Source organism: Chiloscyllium plagiosum, unplaced genomic scaffold, assembly GCF_037043375.1.
Source record: "Chiloscyllium plagiosum isolate Xiang-an unplaced genomic scaffold, Cpla_swu_hap1 HiC_scaffold_18, whole genome shotgun sequence".
Classification (NCBI taxonomy): domain Eukaryota; kingdom Metazoa; phylum Chordata; class Chondrichthyes; order Orectolobiformes; family Hemiscylliidae; genus Chiloscyllium; species Chiloscyllium plagiosum.
Window position 1 is genome coordinate 36,553,186 of NW_028270156.1, and position 21,231 is coordinate 36,574,416.

At 44.8% G+C, this 21,231-nt stretch overlaps 3 non-coding genes across 3 annotated transcripts; all 3 read right to left on the reverse strand.

Annotated features, from left to right (window-relative positions):
- Positions 1-2,520: 2,520 nt before the first annotated feature.
- On the reverse strand, positions 2,521-2,818 carry LOC148146911 (signal recognition particle RNA). The gene has a single exon (XR_015760288.1).
- Positions 2,819-8,859: 6,041 nt separating this feature from the next.
- Positions 8,860-9,157, reverse strand: LOC148146912 (signal recognition particle RNA). Its single transcript, XR_015760270.1, has one exon.
- Positions 9,158-15,070: 5,913 nt separating this feature from the next.
- On the reverse strand, positions 15,071-15,368 carry LOC148146913 (signal recognition particle RNA). Its single transcript, XR_015760271.1, has one exon.
- Positions 15,369-21,231: the final 5,863 nt, after the last annotated feature.

Below are 21,231 nucleotides of genomic sequence, written 5' to 3' on the forward strand. Positions count from 1 at the left end.
GATCGATGATCAAGCTCCTTAGTTTTGCCCACCACTTTGGAGGAGAGATTGTTATCTTTGCATCATAAGATCAAGCATCCTATCTTCTTTCTGTATGCTGTCTGATATCTGTCATACAATGGTAGTGTTTTCAGTGAACTTGTAAATGGCATTCGGATGAAATTGTGCCACACAGTCCTGAGTGTACAGGGAGTGCAGTAGGAGCTTGAGTACGTATTCTTGGGAGGCGCCGGTGTTGAGGCGCATCGCAGAGGAGGTGATGTTATCTTTCTTTACTGACTGCAGTCTATGGATCAAGAGGTTGAGGATCCTGTTGCAGATAGCAGACCCAAGACCGAGGTCTCAGAGTTTGGAGGTTAGTTTGGTTGGTATTATAATGTTGAAGGTGGAGCTGTAATCAATAAGTAGAAGCCTGACACAGGTATCTGTATTATTCAGATGTTCGTCGAATGAGTGCAGGATGAGAAAAATGGCATCTACCGTGGACCTGTTGCACTGGTAGGCAGATTGCAAGGGATTGAGGCAGGCTGGGGGTCTAGGGTTGATGTGATCCATGACTAACCTCTCAAAGGACTTTGTAACTATGGAAGTCAGAGGCATCAGGCGGTAGTCATTGAGACACATTGCATGTGCTTTCTTTGGTACCGGAATAATGGAAGCAGTTGGGGACTTCAGATTGTAACAACGAGGGGTTAAAGATGTCAGAAAGTTCTCTCGCTAGCTGGTCTGCACAGGATCTAAGTGCATGGCTGGGGACTCCATCCGGACAAGTTGCTTTCCTTGGGTTCACTCTCAAGAAGGCGATCTGACATCTGCAGCAGTGACTGGAGGAATATGAGGATCTGGGGTTGTTGGGGGCAGGTGGTATCATTCCACTGGCATTCTGTTTGAACGGATTGTAAAAAGATCAGGGAAGGCTGTGTTTTTCTCCGCTATTCTGTTCTGCTTCAATTTGCATCCTGTTATGCTGTGTAGGCCTTGTGACAGGCGATGGGTGTCCATTTGGTTAGTTTGGGTATCTAACATAGTCCTGTACTGCCTCTTGGCATCTGTAATAGCCTTGCAGAGGTTGTATCCAGAATTCTTATGAAAGTCTGAGTCATTCAATTTGAATGCCACCTGCCCGGTCTTCAGTAGGCAATGGATATCCCAGTTCATACAAGGTTTCTGGTTGATGAACGCACTGATTTTCTTCTTTGACACACAGCCGTCTATACAAGTGCCAATCACGTCTGTGACCGTGACAGCATACTTGGCTAGGATGACTGCTGAACTCTGAAATATGGTTCAGCCCAACGATTCCAAGCAGCGCCACAGAAGCCCTTCTGCAGCTTCAGACCAGCACTGTCCTACTTTCTGTGCTAGGTCCTCAAGTTTCAGATTCTGCTTATAAACTGGGAGCAGGAACACAGTGCTGTGATCTGATTTTCAAAAGTGTATTTGTGGTATGGAGTGGTAGGCATTGTTGGTGGTTCAGTAGCAATGGTTCAACATCTGTTGCGGAAGCTTCTATGTTACATGCTCTTGTGACTGTAAGGGAAGGCAGTCGCATGATTTTGTGTGATAGAACCCTTGAACAAATTACACCTCTGCTACTATATTGCTCCATTCCAGCAATGGCCAAGATATGTTTTCAATATTAGAGTGGGAAGCAGAAGACTGAATACCGGTGGCATTCAAGTGGCGTGCGAGAATCGCAGCAGAGAGGAACAGAGAACTTTCTTCTAACCGATCTGCCACTTGGACCACCGCCAGTTGTAAAGTGAGGCCAGTAAGGCCCCCGTTCTTGGAAATAACGTGCATCTCGGCTGCTATTATTTCTCGCTGTCTTGTCTAAGACCTCATACTCGGAAGTGAGGAGATGGAAAAATGGGCTGTTGGTCAACTTGATTGTGGCATCATGGAAATGCCAGTCTTGCTGCCTCTTTCTTTCTCTCTGGTAGCGACAGCATGAGAGAAGTTAGAATGAGAGTTCAAGTGTTGCACAGTTTTGCAGGAGAATCATTTGCCGAAGTGAATGAATGAATGGATGACGGAGAGGGGAAAGAGCCGGGAGGCAGCTTGAACGCTTGGTGGTTGCAATGGAAGTTTCGGCAATGTGAGCAATGGAGAATTCGGGCAGGAAAATGAAGAGAGTTTTGCGCTCTCTGCTGGCCGTGGCTGGTAGGATTGTGTAAAGTGGAGATTTTCTCAGAACAGTAGGTGCTGTGAACAGCAGGGAGCAGTAAAAGAGAAGTGAATATTGAGGAGAGGTAGAAAAGGGCAGTGTGGGAAGTGTGAGGTAATGACTGAGAGAGTGTGTTTGGGTGAGTGTGGAGGACTTGTAGAGAGATTCGGTTGTTGTAAAATGTGTGGATTTGTTGTTGACTTTGTAAAGATTGGTTATCGTGAGAGTGAATAAACGTGGCGGGCGTAGGAGGTGGAGGGAGTGAGTGGGGAAGGAAGGAAGCAGGATTGAGATATCGAGATTGTTTGCACTGATGGCAAAAGATGGGAATGCCGCAAGGTAAAGAATGGTGTAAAAGACTGCGTCTCACTGTATTGGTCAGGCTGCACTGCTGCATCCATTCACAGGTGCTATCCCACTACTGAGCAGTGCGGGGGCTTTGACCTGCTCCGTTTCCGACCTATGCCGGTTCACCCCTCTGCAGCACACCTGGTACACCCGAGTTCCCCGAAGAGCACCATGTGGACACTGCCCTGAGTGTGGGCACCCGATCGACACAGACCACAACAGCCCAGAACTCCCAACCTCAAGTCATCCGGCAGCCTCAACCTCCCAGCAGCGGGATTACAGGCGCGCGCCACAGCCCCCGGCGATCGCGTGGCGCTTCCCTCAGTTGCCTTCAGTTCAAACGGCAGCAACAGCTCCACTGCAGACATTGCTGCAAAGACAACAGGCGGACGCAGTTTCACAGAGAGTCATCGAGTCATGCAGTACGGAAACAAACCCTTCAGCCAAATCACTCTGTGCCGAACATAATCTCAAACTAAACTCGCCGTCGCTCACTGCTACTGGTCCAGATCCAAACTTTCTCTTTTCATGTACTTACCCAAATATCTTTTAAACATTGTAACGGTGCCCACATCCATCAGTTCCTCAGGAACTTCATTCCACTGGCTAACCCCCACCCTCTATGGAAAAAAAGATGCCCCTCATGTCTTTTTTAACTCTCGCACTTCTGCCCTTGAAATGTGCCCCCTCTCCTGAAATCCCCCATCCGAGGAAAAAGACAACTACTCTTCATCCTATCTATACCCTTCATTATTTTATTTTATAAACGTCCATAAGGTTTCCACTTGACCTGCTACTCTCCAGTGTAAAAGGTTCCAGCCTATCGCTTCACTTCACTTCAGCTCTGATGTAGATTCATCGAGATTCATAACACGAGCTTGCTTTCTCTCCATCGACCATTGTGATCTCCAACACTTTTTGTTTCCTGTTACAGATTCCAGCATCTGCAGTAATTTGTTCCTACCCAGTCTATCCAGCCTTTCTTTACAGCTCAAACTTTCCATACCTGGCAAAATCCAGTAAACCTCTTCTGAATTCCTCCAGCTTAAAAATATCCTTCCTATTACTTGGCAAACAGAACTGAACACTATATTCCAGAAGATGTCTCACCAATGTCCTGCCCAAACACAACATGACTTTTCAACGCCTATACTCAAAGGATTGAGCAATGAAGGCACAGCGTGCAAAATGTCTCTTGAACCACCCTGTCTATATGTGATGGAAACTTCAAGGAATGGTGTACCTGAACCCATTGGCCTCTCTGTTCTACCAACACTACTTGTGTATAAACACAACCAAGGCCCTACTTTTGATTGTGCCCTATGTGTCCTACCCTTATTTGTTGAACCCAAATGCAATACCTTGCATTTATCCAGATTGAACACCATCTGCCATTTTTGAACCCATTGACCCATTTGAACAAGATCCCTTTGTAATCTTAGGAAACCTATTTCACTGGCTACTACGCTACCACTTTTGGTGCTGTCTGCAAGCTGACTAACCATGCCTTCTATATGCTCATCCAAATCATTCATATAGATGACAAACAAAAGATTTCCCAGAACCGATCCTTGTGGAACACTGGTGACAGGCCTTCAATCTGAAAGCAACCCTCAACCATTAGTCTCTTTCTCCTGCCATTAAGCCAATAATGCGTCCAATTGGCAAGCTCAATCTTGTGACCTAACTTTACTAATTAGTCTATAATGTGGAACCTTGTCAAAAGTTCTACTAAAGTCTAAGTAAACAATATCTACTCTTCTGCCTTCATCAATCGTTTTGGTAACTTCTTCAAAACTGCAAGCATGTTTGTGAGAAATTATTTTTCTCACACAAAGCCACGCTGACTATCCCGAATCAATTTATGTCTCTCTAAATGTCCATAAAGTTTATGTTTTAAAATCACCTCCATCAATCTACCCACAACCAAAGTCAGACAGGCCAATAGTTCCCGGCTTTCTCCTTACAACATTTCTTAAGCAAATCTAGGAAAAAATGTCTACTCCTATCTCTCCAAACCTTTGCTATTCATATATTTACCTAGGTGTCTTTTAAACTTTGCAATTGTGCTCAACATTCAGGATTTCCTCAGGAAGTTCATTCCACATGTGAATCACCTTCTGTGTAAAAATAAATTGCCCCTCATGTCTTTTTAAAATCTCCCTCCTCTCACCTTAAAAATATATCCCCTGTTCTTGAAATTCCCCCATCCTAGGTCTCACTCATGTCCTGTACAACCTCAAGATGACAACACTCAAAGTATAGACAACCACATATGTCCCAGGCTATGCTTGTGCCTTTGTTGGTATTTGGAACATGGAAAAGATGAGAACTTCTCATTCCTGATGAAGGGCTTATGCCTGAATGTCAATTCTCCTGCTCCTCGGATGCTGCCTGACCAGCTGTGCATTTCCAGCATCACACTCTCAACTCAGTATGTGAAACATGCCTTGTTGTGTTTCTATTCCGAGACTACCAACAACTCTTTCTCTGATATATCGATGATGTCATACCTGTGCCCAATCCCTAATTATGACACTCACCAGCCAGTTGTTTGCCTTTTCACTTAAACCATCATGTTCCCATGCTAAAATTCCCATCCTGGGTGTGCTATAGTGTTGTATTAATGTTCAATGTGAACTGGAGGAACAACATCACATTTTCATGTCACATCTCCCTATGCTAGCCCTGAACATTGAGTCAACAAACTTCACAGCATGACATCTACCCCTCCAGTTGGCTTAGAAACTGACTCCTTCCTTCACCTCCATTGCTTTTTTAAAAAAAAATGTATCGTGTTGTTTCACTCTCAACAGAATAGATTTTCTTTCTCTCTTTTGCACCTAGTATCTCCATGCATTTTACATTTCCATCTCACTTTTACTAACATTACCACTCTTTTTGTCTCCTGCTCTGAGCACCATTACCATTTATTCTACTTAATGTTTCTCCCCCTCTCTCAACAGCATAAAAATGTTTAAATTCCAAGACTGTTCAGTTCTGAAGAAAACATTTCAGACGCAAAATGTTAATGCTGTTTGTTTATCCATGTCATGTATGCAGCTGGACTTTGTCAGTTGCAAGTGGTGACAACAGCTCCACTGCAGTCACTGTGTAAGTCGAGCAGGCTGTTGCACTTGATTTGATGTGATTTATCGTTGTCACACATACCTAAGTGCAGTTGAAAGTTGTGTTTTGTGTACAGAATAAGCAGATCATAGGGTGATTGAACAGAGCAAGGCAGAGAAAGTTATGGCTGCAAGGAGAGGACAAAAAGAGATCGCCATTAGATTTGAAATTTGAGAGACCCATTCGACAGACGAATAACAGCGGGTAAAAATTTGTTCTGGAACCCACTGGTATGTGCGTTTAAGCTTTTGTATCTTCTGCGTGATGGAAGAGGTTGGAAGAGATTAATACCAGGATTGGAGGTGTCACTGTTGACGCTAGCTGCCATTTCGGAACTACAGTATACGTAGAGGGAGTCCATGGCTTGTGTGATTGTCTGGGCTGTTCACATAACTTTCTGTAGGTTCTTATGGCCATGGGTAGAGCAATTACTGTACCAGCCATGATGTAGCTGGGTAGAATGCTTTCTATGATGCATCTATAAGAGTTAGTGAGGGTCCTTACAGACATGCTGAATTTCATAAGCGTTCAGAGGAAGAAGAGGCATTGTTGTGCCTTCTTGATTATCACACCTCTGCGGGAGGTTCAGTGCAGGTTGCTGGATATCATCACTCCAAGGAATTTGACGCTATCGACCCTCTCCACCTCAGCTCCATTGATGTAAGTAGGGTCATGTTGTTCTTCTTTCTTCCGGAGGTCGATGATCAAGCTCCTTAGTTTTGCCCACCACTTTGGAGGAGAGATTGTTATCTTTGCAACATAAGATCAAGCATCCTATCTTCTTTCTGTATGCTGTCTGATATCTGTCATACAATGGTAGTGTTTTCAGTGAACTTGTAAATGGCATTCGGATGAAATTGTGCCACACAGTCCCGAGTGTACAGGGAGTGCAGTAGGAGCTTGAGTACGTATTCTTGGGAGGCGCCGGTGTTGAGGCGCATCGCAGAGGAGGTGATGTTATCTTTCTTTACTGACTGCAGTCTATGGATCAAGAGGTTGAGGATCCTGTTGCAGATAGCAGACCCAAGACCTAGGTCTCAGAGTTTGGAGGTTAGTTTGGTTGGTATTATAATGTTGAAGGTGGAGCTGTAATCAATAAGTAGAAGCCTGACACAGGTATCTATATTATTCAGATGTTCGTCGAATGAGTGCAGGATGAGAAAAATGGCATCTACCGTGGACCTGTTGCACTGGTAGGCAGATTGCAAGGGATTGAGGCAGGCTGGGGGTCTAGGGTTGATGTGATCCATGACTAACCTCTCAAAGGACTTTGTAACTATGGAAGTCAGAGGCATCAGGCGGTAGTCATTGAGACACATTGCATGTGCTTTCTTTGGTACCGGAATAATGGAAGCAGTTGGGGACTTCAGATTGTAACAACGAGGGGTTAAAGATGTCAGAAAGTTCTCTCGCTAGCTGGTCTGCACAGGATCTAAGTGCATGGCTGGGGACTCCATCCGGACAAGTTGCTTTCCTTGGGTTCACTCTCAAGAAGGCGATCTGACATCTGCAGCAGTGACTGGAGGAATATGAGGATCTGGGGTTGTTGGGGGCAGGTGGTATCATTCCACTGGCATTCTGTTTGAACGGATTGTAAAAAGATCAGGGAAGGCTGTGTTTTTCTCCGCTATTCTGTTCTGCTTCAATTTGCATCCTGTTATGCTGTGTAGGCCTTGTGACAGGCGATGGGTGTCCATTTGGTTAGTTTGGGTCTCTAACGTAGTCCTGTACTGCCTCTTGGCATCTGTAATAGCCTTGCAGAGGTTGTATCCAGAATTCTTATGAAAGTCTGAGTCATTCAATTTGAATGCCACCTGCCCGGTCTTCAGTAGGCAATGGATATCCCAGTTCATACAAGGTTTCTGGTTGATGAACGCACTGATTTTCTTCTTTGACACACAGCCGTCTATACAAATGCCAATCACGTCTGTGACCGTGACAGCATACTTGGCTAGGATGACTGCTGAACTCTGAAATATGGTTCAGCCCAACGATTCCAAGCAGCGCCACAGAAGCCCTTCTGCAGCTTCAGACCAGCACTGTCCTACTTTCTGTGCTAGGTCCTCAAGTTTCAGATTCTGCTTATAAACTGGGAGCAGGAACACAGTGCTGTGATCTGATTTTCAAAAGTGTATTTGTGGTATGGAGTGGTAGGCATTGTTGGTGGTTCAGTAGCAATGGTTCAACATCTGTTGCGGAAGCTTCTATGTTACATGCTCTTGTGACTGTAAGGGAAGGCAGTCGCATGATTTTGTGTGATAGAACCCTTGAACAAATTACACCTCTGCTACTATATTGCTCCATTCCAGCAATGGCCAAGATATGTTTTCAATATTAGAGTGGGAAGCAGAAGACTGAATACCGGTGGCATTCAAGTGGCGTGCGAGAATCGCAGCAGAGAGGAACAGAGAACTTTCTTCTAACCGATCTGCCACTTGGACCACCGCCAGTTGTAAAGTGAGGCCAGTAAGGCCCCCGTTCTTGGAAATAACGTGCATCTCGGCTGCTATTATTTCTCGCTGTCTTGTCTAAGACCTCATACTCGGAAGTGAGGAGATGGAAAAATGGGCTGTTGGTCAACTTGATTGTGGCATCATGGAAATGCCAGTCTTGCTGCCTCTTTCTTTCTCTCTGGTAGCTACAGCATGAGAGAAGTTAGAATGAGAGTTCAAGTGTTGCACAGTTTTGCAGGAGAATCATTTGCCGAAGTGAATGAATGAATGGATGACGGAGAGGGGAAAGAGCCGGGAGGCAGCTTGAACGCTTGGTGGTTGCAATGGAAGTTTCGGCAATGTGAGCAATGGAGAATTCGGGCAGGAAAATGAAGAGAGTTTTGCGCTCTCTGCTGGCCGTGGCTGGTAGGATTGTGTAAAGTGGAGATTTTCTCAGAACAGTAGGTGCTGTGAACAGCAGGGAGCAGTAAAAGAGAAGTGAATATTGAGGAGAGGGAGAAAAGGGCAGTGTGGGAAGTGTGAGGTAATGACTGAGAGAGTGTGTTTGGGTGAGTGTGGAGGACTTGTAGAGAGATTCGGTTGTTGTAAAATGTGTGGATTTGTTGTTGACTTTGTAAAGATTGGTTATCGTGAGAGTGAATAAACGTGGCGGGCGTAGGGGGTGGAGGGAGTGAGTGGGGAAGGAAGGAAGCAGGATTGAGACATCGAGATTGTTTGCACTGATGGCAAAAGATGGGAATGCCGCAAGGTAAAGAATGGTGTAAAAGACTGCGTCTCACTGTATTGGTCAGGCTGCACTGCTGCATCCATTCACAGGTGCTATCCCACTACTGAGCAGTGCGGGGGCTTTGACCTGCTCCGTTTCCGACCTAGGCCGGTTCACCCCTCTGCAGCACACCTGGTACACCCGAGTTCCCCGAGGAGCACCATGTGGACACTGCCCTGAGTGTGGGCACCCGATCGACACAGACCACAACAGCCCAGAACTCCTAACCTCAAGTCATCCGACAGCCTCAGCCTCCCAGCAGCGGGATTACAGGCGCGCGCCACAGCCCCCTGCGATCGCGTGACGCTTCCCTCAGTTGCCTTCAGTTCAAACGGCAGCAACAGCTCCACTGCAGACATTGCTGCAAAGACAACAGGTGGACGCAGTTTCAGAGAGAGTCATCGAGTCATGCAGTACGGAAACAAACCCTTCAGCCCAATCACTCTGTGCCGAACATAATCTCAAACTAAACTCGCCGTAGCTCACTGCTACTGGTCCAGATCCATGTCTTTTTTAACTCTCGCACTTCTGCCCTTAAAATGTGCCCCCTCTCCTGAAATCCCCCATCCGAGGAAAAAGACAACTACTCTTCATCCTATCTATACCCTTCATTATTTTATTTTATAAACGTCCATAAGGTTTCCACTTGACCTGCTACTCTCCAGTGTAAAAGGTTCCAGCCTATCGCTTCACTTCACTTCAGCTCTGATGTAGATTCATCGAGATTCATAACACGAGCTTGCTTTCTCTCCATCGACCATTGTGATCTCCAACACTTTTTGTTTCCTGTTACAGATTCCAGCATCTGCAGTAATTTGTTCCTACCCAGTCTATCCAGCCTTTCTTTACAGCTCAAACTTTCCATACCTGGCAAAATCCAGTAAACCTCTTCTGAATTCCTCCAGCTTAAAAATATCCTTCCTATTACTTGGCAAACAGAACTGAACACTATATTCCAGAAGATGTCTCACCAATGTCCTGCCCAAACACAACGTGACTTTTCAACGCCTATACTCAAAGGATTGAGCAATGAAGGCACAGCGTGCAAAATGTCTCTTGAACCACCCTGTCTATATGTGATGGAAACTTCAAGGAATGGTGTACCTGAACCCATTGGCCTCTCTGTTCTACCAACACGACTTGTGTATAAACACAACCAAGGCCCTACTTTTGGTTGTGCCCTATGTGTCCTACCCTTATTTGTTGAACCCAAATGCAATACCTTGCATTTATCCAGAATGAACACCATCTGCCATTTTTGAACCCATTGACCCATTTGAACAAGATCCCTTTGTAATCTTAGGAAACCTATTTCACTGGCTACTACGCTACCACTTTTGGTGCTGTCTGCAAGCTGACTAACCATGCCTTCTATATGCTCATCCAAATCATTCATATAGATGACAAACAAAAGATTTCCCAGAACCGAACCTTGTGGAACACTCTGGTGACAGGCCTTCAATCTGAAAGCAACCCTCAACCACTAGTCTCTTTCTCCTGCCATTAAGCCAATAATGCGTCCAATTGGCAAGCTCAATCTTGTGACCTAACTTTACTAATTAGTCTATAATGTGGAACCTTGTCAAAAGTTCTACTAAAGTCCAAGTAAACAATATCTACTGTTCTGCCTTCATCAATCGTTTTGGTAACTTCTTCAAAACTGCAAGCATGTTTGTGAGAAATTATTTTTCTCACACAAAGCCACGCTGACTATCCCGAATCAATTTATGTCTCTCTAAATGTCCATAAAGTTTATGTTTTAAAATCACCTCCATCAATCTACCCACAACCAAAGTCAGACAGGCCAATAGTTCCCGGCTTTCTCCTTACAACATTTCTTAAGCAAATCTAGGAAAAAATGTCTACTCCTATCTCTCCAAACCTTTGCTATTCATATATTTACCTAGGTGTCTTTTAAACTTTGCAATTGTGCTCAACATTCAGGATTTCCTCAGGAAGTTCATTCCACATGTGAATCACCTTCTGTGTAAAAATAAATTGCCCCTCATGTCTTTTTAAAATCTCCCTCCTCTCACCTTAAAAATATATCCCCTGTTCTTGAAATTCCCCCATCCTAGGTCTCACTCATGTCCTGTACAACCTCAAGATGACAACACTCAAAGTATAGACAACCACATATGTCCCAGGCTATGCTTGTGCCTTTGTTGGTATTTGGAACATGGAAAAGATGAGAACTTCTCATTCCTGATGAAGGGCTTATGCCTGAATGTCAATTCTCCTGCTCCTCGGATGCTGCCTGACCAGCTGTGCATTTCCAGCATCACACTCTCAACTCAGTATGTGAAACATGCCTTGTTGTGTTTCTATTCCGAGACTACCAACAACTCTTTCTCTGATATATCGATGATGTCATACCTGTGCCCAATCCCTAATTATGATACTCACCAGCCAGTTGTTTGCCTTTTCACTTAAACCATCATGTTCCCATGCTAAAATTCCCATCCTGGGTGTGCTATAGTGTTGTATTAATGTTCAATGTGAACTGGAGGAACAACATCACATTTTCATGTCACATCTCCCTATGCTAGCCCTGAACATTGAGTCAACAAACTTCACAGCATGACATCTACCCCTCCAGTTGGTTTAGAAACTGACTCCTTCCTTCACCTCCATTGCTTTTTTAAAAAAAAATGTATCGTGTTGTTTCACTCTCAACAGAATAGATTTTCTTTCTCTCATTTGCACCTAGTATCTCCATGCATTTTACATTTCCATCTCACTTTTACTAACATTACCACTCTTTTTGTCTCCTGCTCTGAGCACCATTACCATTTATTCTACTTAATGTTTCTCCCCCTCTCTCAACAGCATAAAAATGTTTAAATTCCAAGACTGTTCAGTTCTGAAGAAAACATTTCAGACGCAAAATGTTAATGCTGTTTGTTTATCCATGTCATGTATGCAGCTGGACTTTGTCAGTTGCAAGTGGTGACAACAGCTCCACTGCAGTCACTGTGTAAGTCGAGCAGGCTGTTGCACTTGATTTGATGTGATTTATCGTTGTCACACATACCTAAGTGCAGTTGAAAGTTGTGTTTTGTGTACAGAATAAGCAGATCATAGGGTGATTGAACAGAGCAAGGCAGAGAAAGTTATGGCTGCAAGGAGAGGACAAAAAGAGATCGCCATTAGATTTGAAATTTGAGAGACCCATTCGACAGACGAATAACAGCGGGTAAAAATTTGTTCTGGAACCCACTGGTATGTGCGTTTAAGCTTTTGTATCTTCTGCGTGATGGAAGAGGTTGGAAGAGATTAATACCAGGATTGGAGGTGTCACTGTTGACGCTAGCTGCCATTTCGGAACTACAGTATACGTAGAGGGAGTCCATGGCTTGTGTGATTGTCTGGGCTGTTCACATAACTTTCTGTAGGTTCTTATGGCCATGGGTAGAGCAATTACTGTACCAGCCATGATGTAGCTGGGTAGAATGCTTTCTATGATGCATCTATAAGAGTTAGTGAGGGTCCTTACAGACATGCTGAATTTCATAAGCGTTCAGAGGAAGAAGAGGCATTGTTGTGCCTTCTTGATTATCACACCTCTGCGGGAGGTTCAGTGCAGGTTGCTGGATATCATCACTCCAAGGAATTTGACGCTATCGACCCTCTCCACCTCAGCTCCATTGATGTAAGTAGGGTCATGTTGTTCTTCTTTCTTCCGGAGGTCGATGATCAAGCTCCTTAGTTTTGCCCACCACTTTGGAGGAGAGATTGTTATCTTTGCAACATAAGATCAAGCATCCTATCTTCTTTCTGTATGCTGTCTGATATCTGTCATACAATGGTAGTGTTTTCAGTGAACTTGTAAATGGCATTCGGATGAAATTGTGCCACACAGTCCCGAGTGTACAGGGAGTGCAGTAGGAGCTTGAGTACGTATTCTTGGGAGGCGCCGGTGTTGAGGCGCATCGCAGAGGAGGTGATGTTATCTTTCTTTACTGACTGCAGTCTATGGATCAAGAGGTTGAGGATCCTGTTGCAGATAGCAGACCCAAGACCTAGGTCTCAGAGTTTGGAGGTTAGTTTGGTTGGTATTATAATGTTGAAGGTGGAGCTGTAATCAATAAGTAGAAGCCTGACACAGGTATCTATATTATTCAGATGTTCGTCGAATGAGTGCAGGATGAGAAAAATGGCATCTACCGTGGACCTGTTGCACTGGTAGGCAGATTGCAAGGGATTGAGGCAGGCTGGGGGTCTAGGGTTGATGTGATCCATGACTAACCTCTCAAAGGACTTTGTAACTATGGAGGTCAGAGGCATCAGGCGGTAGTCATTGAGACACATTGCATGTGCTTTCTTTGGTACCGGAATAATGGAAGCAGTTGGGGACTTCAGATTGTAACAACGAGGGGTTAAAGATGTCAGAAAGTTCTCTCGCTAGCTGGTCTGCACAGGATCTAAGTGCATGGCTGGGGACTCCATCCGGACAAGTTGCTTTCCTTGGGTTCACTCTCAAGAAGGCGATCTGACATCTGCAGCAGTGACTGGAGGAATATGAGGATCTGGGGTTGTTGGGGGCAGGTGGTATCATTCCACTGGCATTCTGTTTGAACGGATTGTAAAAAGATCAGGGAAGGCTGTGTTTTTCTCCGCTATTCTGTTCTGCTTCAATTTGCATCCTGTTATGCTGTGTAGGCCTTGTGACAGGCGATGGGTGTCCATTTGGTTAGTTTGGGTCTCTAACGTAGTCCTGTACTGCCTCTTGGCATCTGTAATAGCCTTGCAGAGGTTGTATCCAGAATTCTTATGAAAGTCTGAGTCATTCAATTTGAATGCCACCTGCCCGGTCTTCAGTAGGCAATGGATATCCCAGTTCATACAAGGTTTCTGGTTGATGAACGCACTGATTTTCTTCTTTGACACACAGCCGTCTATACAAATGCCAATCACGTCTGTGACCGTGACAGCATACTTGGCTAGGATGACTGCTGAACTCTGAAATATGGTTCAGCCCAACGATTCCAAGCAGCGCCACAGAAGCCCTTCTGCAGCTTCAGACCAGCACTGTCCTACTTTCTGTGCTAGGTCCTCAAGTTTCAGATTCTGCTTATAAACTGGGAGCAGGAACACAGTGCTGTGATCTGATTTTCAAAAGTGTATTTGTGGTATGGAGTGGTAGGCATTGTTGGTGGTTCAGTAGCAATGGTTCAACATCTGTTGCGGAAGCTTCTATGTTACATGCTCTTGTGACTGTAAGGGAAGGCAGTCGCATGATTTTGTGTGATAGAACCCTTGAACAAATTACACCTCTGCTACTATATTGCTCCATTCCAGCAATGGCCAAGATATGTTTTCAATATTAGAGTGGGAAGCAGAAGACTGAATACCGGTGGCATTCAAGTGGCGTGCGAGAATCGCAGCAGAGAGGAACAGAGAACTTTCTTCTAACCGATCTGCCACTTGGACCACCGCCAGTTGTAAAGTGAGGCCAGTAAGGCCCCCGTTCTTGGAAATAACGTGCATCTCGGCTGCTATTATTTCTCGCTGTCTTGTCTAAGACCTCATACTCGGAAGTGAGGAGATGGAAAAATGGGCTGTTGGTCAACTTGATTGTGGCATCATGGAAATGCCAGTCTTGCTGCCTCTTTCTTTCTCTCTGGTAGCTACAGCATGAGAGAAGTTAGAATGAGAGTTCAAGTGTTGCACAGTTTTGCAGGAGAATCATTTGCCGAAGTGAATGAATGAATGGATGACGGAGAGGGGAAAGAGCCGGGAGGCAGCTTGAACGCTTGGTGGTTGCAATGGAAGTTTCGGCAATGTGAGCAATGGAGAATTCGGGCAGGAAAATGAAGAGAGTTTTGCGCTCTCTGCTGGCCGTGGCTGGTAGGATTGTGTAAAGTGGAGATTTTCTCAGAACAGTAGGTGCTGTGAACAGCAGGGAGCAGTAAAAGAGAAGTGAATATTGAGGAGAGGGAGAAAAGGGCAGTGTGGGAAGTGTGAGGTAATGACTGAGAGAGTGTGTTTGGGTGAGTGTGGAGGACTTGTAGAGAGATTCGGTTGTTGTAAAATGTGTGGATTTGTTGTTGACTTTGTAAAGATTGGTTATCGTGAGAGTGAATAAACGTGGCGGGCGTAGGGGGTGGAGGGAGTGAGTGGGGAAGGAAGGAAGCAGGATTGAGACATCGAGATTGTTTGCACTGATGGCAAAAGATGGGAATGCCGCAAGGTAAAGAATGGTGTAAAAGACTGCGTCTCACTGTATTGGTCAGGCTGCACTGCTGCATCCATTCACAGGTGCTATCCCACTACTGAGCAGTGCGGGGGCTTTGACCTGCTCCGTTTCCGACCTAGGCCGGTTCACCCCTCTGCAGCACACCTGGTACACCCGAGTTCCCCGAGGAGCACCATGTGGACACTGCCCTGAGTGTGGGCACCCGATCGACACAGACCACAACAGCCCAGAACTCCTAACCTCAAGTCATCCGACAGCCTCAGCCTCCCAGCAGCGGGATTACAGGCGCGCGCCACAGCCCCCTGCGATCGCGTGACGCTTCCCTCAGTTGCCTTCAGTTCAAACGGCAGCAACAGCTCCACTGCAGACATTGCTGCAAAGACAACAGGTGGACGCAGTTTCAGAGAGAGTCATCGAGTCATGCAGTACGGAAACAAACCCTTCAGCCAAATCACTCTGTGCCGAACATAATCTCAAACTAAACTCGCCGTAGCTCACTGCTACTGGTCCAGATCCATGTCTTTTTTAACTCTCGCACTTCTGCCCTTAAAATGTGCCCCCTCTCCTGAAATCCCCCATCCGAGGAAAAAGACAACTACTCTTCATCCTATCTATACCCTTCATTATTTTATTTTATAAACGTCCATAAGGTTTCCACTTGACCTGCTACTCTCCAGTGTAAAAGGTTCCAGCCTATCGCTTCACTTCACTTCAGCTCTGATGTAGATTCATCGAGATTCATAACACGAGCTTGCTTTCTCTCCATCGACCATTGTGATCTCCAACACTTTTTGTTTCCTGTTACAGATTCCAGCATCTGCAGTAATTTGTTCCTACCCAGTCTATCCAGCCTTTCTTTACAGCTCAAACTTTCCATACCTGGCAAAATCCAGTAAACCTCTTCTGAATTCCTCCAGCTTAAAAATATCCTTCCTATTACTTGGCAAACAGAACTGAACACTATATTCCAGAAGATGTCTCACCAATGTCCTGCCCAAACACAACGTGACTTTTCAACGCCTATACTCAAAGGATTGAGCAATGAAGGCACAGCGTGCAAAATGTCTCTTGAACCACCCTGTCTATATGTGATGGAAACTTCAAGGAATGGTGTACCTGAACCCATTGGCCTCTCTGTTCTACCAACACGACTTGTGTATAAACACAACCAAGGCCCTACTTTTGGTTGTGCCCTATGTGTCCTACCCTTATTTGTTGAACCCAAATGCAATACCTTGCATTTATCCAGAATGAACACCATCTGCCATTTTTGAACCCATTGACCCATTTGAACAAGATCCCTTTGTAATCTTAGGAAACCTATTTCACTGGCTACTACGCTACCACTTTTGGTGCTGTCTGCAAGCTGACTAACCATGCCTTCTATATGCTCATCCAAATCATTCATATAGATGACAAACAAAAGATTTCCCAGAACCGAACCTTGTGGAACACTCTGGTGACAGGCCTTCAATCTGAAAGCAACCCTCAACCACTAGTCTCTTTCTCCTGCCATTAAGCCAATAATGCGTCCAATTGGCAAGCTCAATCTTGTGACCTAACTTTACTAATTAGTCTATAATGTGGAACCTTGTCAAAAGTTCTACTAAAGTCCAAGTAAACAATATCTACTGTTCTGCCTTCATCAATCGTTTTGGTAACTTCTTCAAAACTGCAAGCATGTTTGTGAGAAATTATTTTTCTCACACAAAGCCACGCTGACTATCCCGAATCAATTTATGTCTCTCTAAATGTCCATAAAGTTTATGTTTTAAAATCACCTCCATCAATCTACCCACAACCAAAGTCAGACAGGCCAATAGTTCCCGGCTTTCTCCTTACAACATTTCTTAAGCAAATCTAGGAAAAAATGTCTACTCCTATCTCTCCAAACCTTTGCTATTCATATATTTACCTAGGTGTCTTTTAAACTTTGCAATTGTGCTCAACATTCAGGATTTCCTCAGGAAGTTCATTCCACATGTGAATCACCTTCTGTGTAAAAATAAATTGCCCCTCATGTCTTTTTAAAATCTCCCTCCTCTCACCTTAAAAATATATCCCCTGTTCTTGAAATTCCCCCATCCTAGGTCTCACTCATGTCCTGTACAACCTCAAGATGACAACACTCAAAGTATAGACAACCACATATGTCCCAGGCTATGCTTGTGCCTTTGTTGGTATTTGGAACATGGAAAAGATGAGAACTTCTCATTCCTGATGAAGGGCTTATGCCTGAATGTCAATTCTCCTGCTCCTCGGATGCTGCCTGACCAGCTGTGCATTTCCAGCATCACACTCTCAACTCAGTATGTGAAACATGCCTTGTTGTGTTTCTATTCCGAGACTACCAACAACTCTTTCTCTGATATATCGATGATGTCATACCTGTGCCCAATCCCTAATTATGACACTCACCAGCCAGTTGTTTGCCTTTTCACTTAAACCATCATGTTCCCATGCTAAAATTCCCATCCTGGGTGTGCTATAGTGTTGTATTAATGTTCAATGTGAACTGGAGGAACAACATCACATTTTCATGTCACATCTCCCTATGCTAGCCCTGAACATTGAGTCAACAAACTTCACAGCATGACATCTACCCCTCCAGTTGGTTTAGAAACTGACTCCTTCCTTCACCTCCATTGCTTTTTTAAAAAAAAATGTATCGTGTTGTTTCACTCTCAACAGAATAGATTTTCTTTCTCTCTTTTGCACCTAGTATCTCCATGCATTTTACATTTCCATCTCACTTTTACTAACATTACCACTCTTTTTGTCTCCTGCTCTGAGCACCATTACCATTTATTCTACTTAATGTTTCTCCCCCTCTCTCAACAGCATAAAAATGTTTAAATTCCAAGACTGTTCAGTTCTGAAGAAAACATTTCAGACGCAAAATGTTAATGCTGTTTGTTTATCCATGTCATGTATGCAGCTGGACTTTGTCAGTTGCAAGTGGTGACAACAGCTCCACTGCAGTCACTGTGTAAGTCGAGCAGGCTGTTGCACTTGATTTGATGTGATTTATCGTTGTCACACATACCTAAGTGCAGTTGAAAGTTGTGTTTTGTGTACAGAATAAGCAGATCATAGGGTGATTGAACAGAGCAAGGCAGAGAAAGTTATGGCTGCAAGGAGAGGACAAAAAGAGATCGCCATTAGATTTGAAATTTGAGAGACCCATTCGACAGACGAATAACAGCGGGTAAAAATTTGTTCTGGAACCCACTGGTATGTGCGTTTAAGCTTTTGTATCTTCTGCGTGATGGAAGAGGTTGGAAGAGATTAATACCAGGATTGGAGGTGTCACTGTTGACGCTAGCTGCCATTCTGGAACTACAGTATACGTAGAGGGAGTCCATGGCTTGTGTGATTGTCTGGGCTGTTCACATAACTTTCTGTAGGTTCTTATGGCCATGGGTAGAGCAATTACTGTACCAGCCATGATGTAGCTGGGTAGAATGCTTTCTATGATGCATCTATAAGAGTTAGTGAGGGTCCTTACAGACATGCTGAATTTCATAAGCGTTCAGAGGAAGAAGAGGCATTGTTGTGCCTTCTTGATTATCACACCTCTGTGGGAGGTTCAGTGCAGGTTGCTGGTTATCATCACTCCAAGGAATTTGACGCTATCGAACCTCTCCACCTCAGCTCCATTGATATAAGTGGGGTCATGTTGTTCTTCTTTCTTCCGGAGGTCGATGATCAAGCTCCTTAGTTTTGCCCACCACTTTGGAGGAGAGATTGTTATCTTTGCATCATAAGATCAAGCATCCTATCTTCTTTCTGTATGCTGTCTGATATCTGTCATACAATGGTAGTGTTTTCAGTGAACTTGTAAATGGCATTCGGATGAAATTGTGCCACACAGTCCCGAGTGTACAGGGAGTGCAGTAGGAGCTTGAGTACGTATTCTTGGGAGGCGCCGGTGTTGAGGCGCATCGCAGAGGAGGTGATGTTATCTTTCTTTACTGACTGCAGTCTATGGATCAAGAGGTTGAGGATCCTGTTGCAGATAGCAGACCCAAGACCTAGGTCTCAGAGTTTGGAGGTTAGTTTGGTTGGTATTATAATGTTGAAGGTGGAGCTGTAATCAATAAGTAGAAGCCTGACACAGGTATCTGTATTATTCAGATGTTCGTCGAATGAGTGCAGGATGAGAAAAATGGCATCTACCGTGGACCTGTTGCACTGGTAGGCAGATTGCAAGGGATTGAGGCAGGCTGGGGGTCTAGGGTTGATGTGATCCATGACTAACCTCTCAAAGGACTTTGTAACTATGGAAGTCAGAGGCATCAGGCGGTAGTCATTGAGACACATTGCATGTGCTTTCTTTGGTACCGGAATAATGGAAGCAGTTGGGGACTTCAGATTGTAACAACGAGGGGTTAAAGATGTCAGAAAGTTCTCTCGCTAGCTGGTCTGCACAGGATCTAAGTGCATGGCTGGGGACTCCATCCGGACAAGTTGCTTTCCTTGGGTTCACTCTCAAGAAGGCGATCTGACATCTGCAGCAGTGACTGGAGGAATATGAGGATCTGGGGTTGTTGGGGGCAGGTGGTATCATTCCACTGGCATTCTGTTTGAACGGATTGTAAAAAGATCAGGGAAGGCTGTGTTTTTCTCCGCTATTCTGTTCTGCTTCAATTTGCATCCTGTTATGCTGTGTAGGCCTTGTGACAGGCGATGGGTGTCCATTTGGTTAGTTTGGGTACCTAACATAGTCCTGTACTGCCTCTTGGCATCTGTAATAGCCTTGCAGAGGTTGTATCCAGAATTCTTATGAAAGTCTGAGTCATTCAATTTGAATGCCACCTGCCCGGTCTTCAGTAGGCAATGGATATCCCAGTTCATACAAGGTTTCTGGTTGATGAACGCACTGATTTTCTTCTTTGACACACAGCCGTCTATACAAATGCCAATCACGTCTGTGACCGTGACAGCATACTTGGCTAGGATGACTGCTGAACTCTGAAATATGGTTCAGCCCAACGATTCCAAGCAGCGCCACAGAAGCCCTTCTGCAGCTTCAGACCAGCACTGTCCTACTTTCTGTGCTAGGTCCTCAAGTTTCAGATTCTGCTTATAAACTGGGAGCAGGAACACAGTGCTGTGATCTGATTTTCAAAAGTGTATTTGTGGTATGGAGTGGTAGGCATTGTTGGTGGTTCAGTAGCAATGGTTCAACATCTGTTGCGGAAGCTTCTATGTTACATGCTCTTGTGACTGTAAGGGAAGGCAGTCGCATGATTTTGTGTGATAGAACCCTTGAACAAATTACACCTCTGCTACTATATTGCTCCATTCCAGCAATGGCCAAGATATGTTTTCAATATTAGAGTGGGAAGCAGAAGACTGAATACCGGTGGCATTCAAGTGGCGTGCGAGAATCGCAGCAGAGAGGAACAGAGAACTTTCTTCTAACCGATCTGCCACTTGGACCACCGCCAGTTGTAAAGTGAGGCCAGTAAGGCCCCCGTTCTTGGAAATAACGTGCATCTCGGCTGCTATTATTTCTCGCTGTCTTGTCTAAGACCTCATACTCGGAAGTGAGGAGATGGAAAAATGGGCTGTTGGTCAACTTGATTGTGGCATCATGGAAATGCCAGTCTTGCTGCCTCTTTCTTTCTCTCTGGTAGCGACAGCATGAGAGAAGTTAGAATGAGAGTTCAAGTGTTGCACAGTTTTGCAGGAGAATCATTTGCCGAAGTGAATGAATGAATGGATGACGGAGAGGGGAAAGAGCCGGGAGGCAGCTTGAACGCTTGGTGGTTGCAATGGAAGTTTCGGCAATGTGAGCAATGGAGAATTCGGGCAGGAAAATGAAGAGAGTTTTGCGCTCTCTGCTGGCCATGGCTGGTAGGATTGTGTAAAGTGGAGATTTTCTCAGAACAGTAGGTGCTGTGAACAGCAGGGAGCAGTAAAAGAGAAGTGAATATTGAGGAGAGGTAGAAAAGGGCAGTGTGGGAAGTGTGAGATAATGAATGAGAGAGTGTGTTTGGGTGAGTGTGGAGGACTTGTAGAGAGATTCGGTTGTTGTAAAATGTGTGGATTTGTTGTTGACTTTGTAAAGATTGGTTATCGTGAGAGTGAATAAACGTGGCGGGCGTAGGAGGTGGAGGGAGTGAGTGGGGAAGGAAGGAAGCAGGATTGAGATATCGAGATT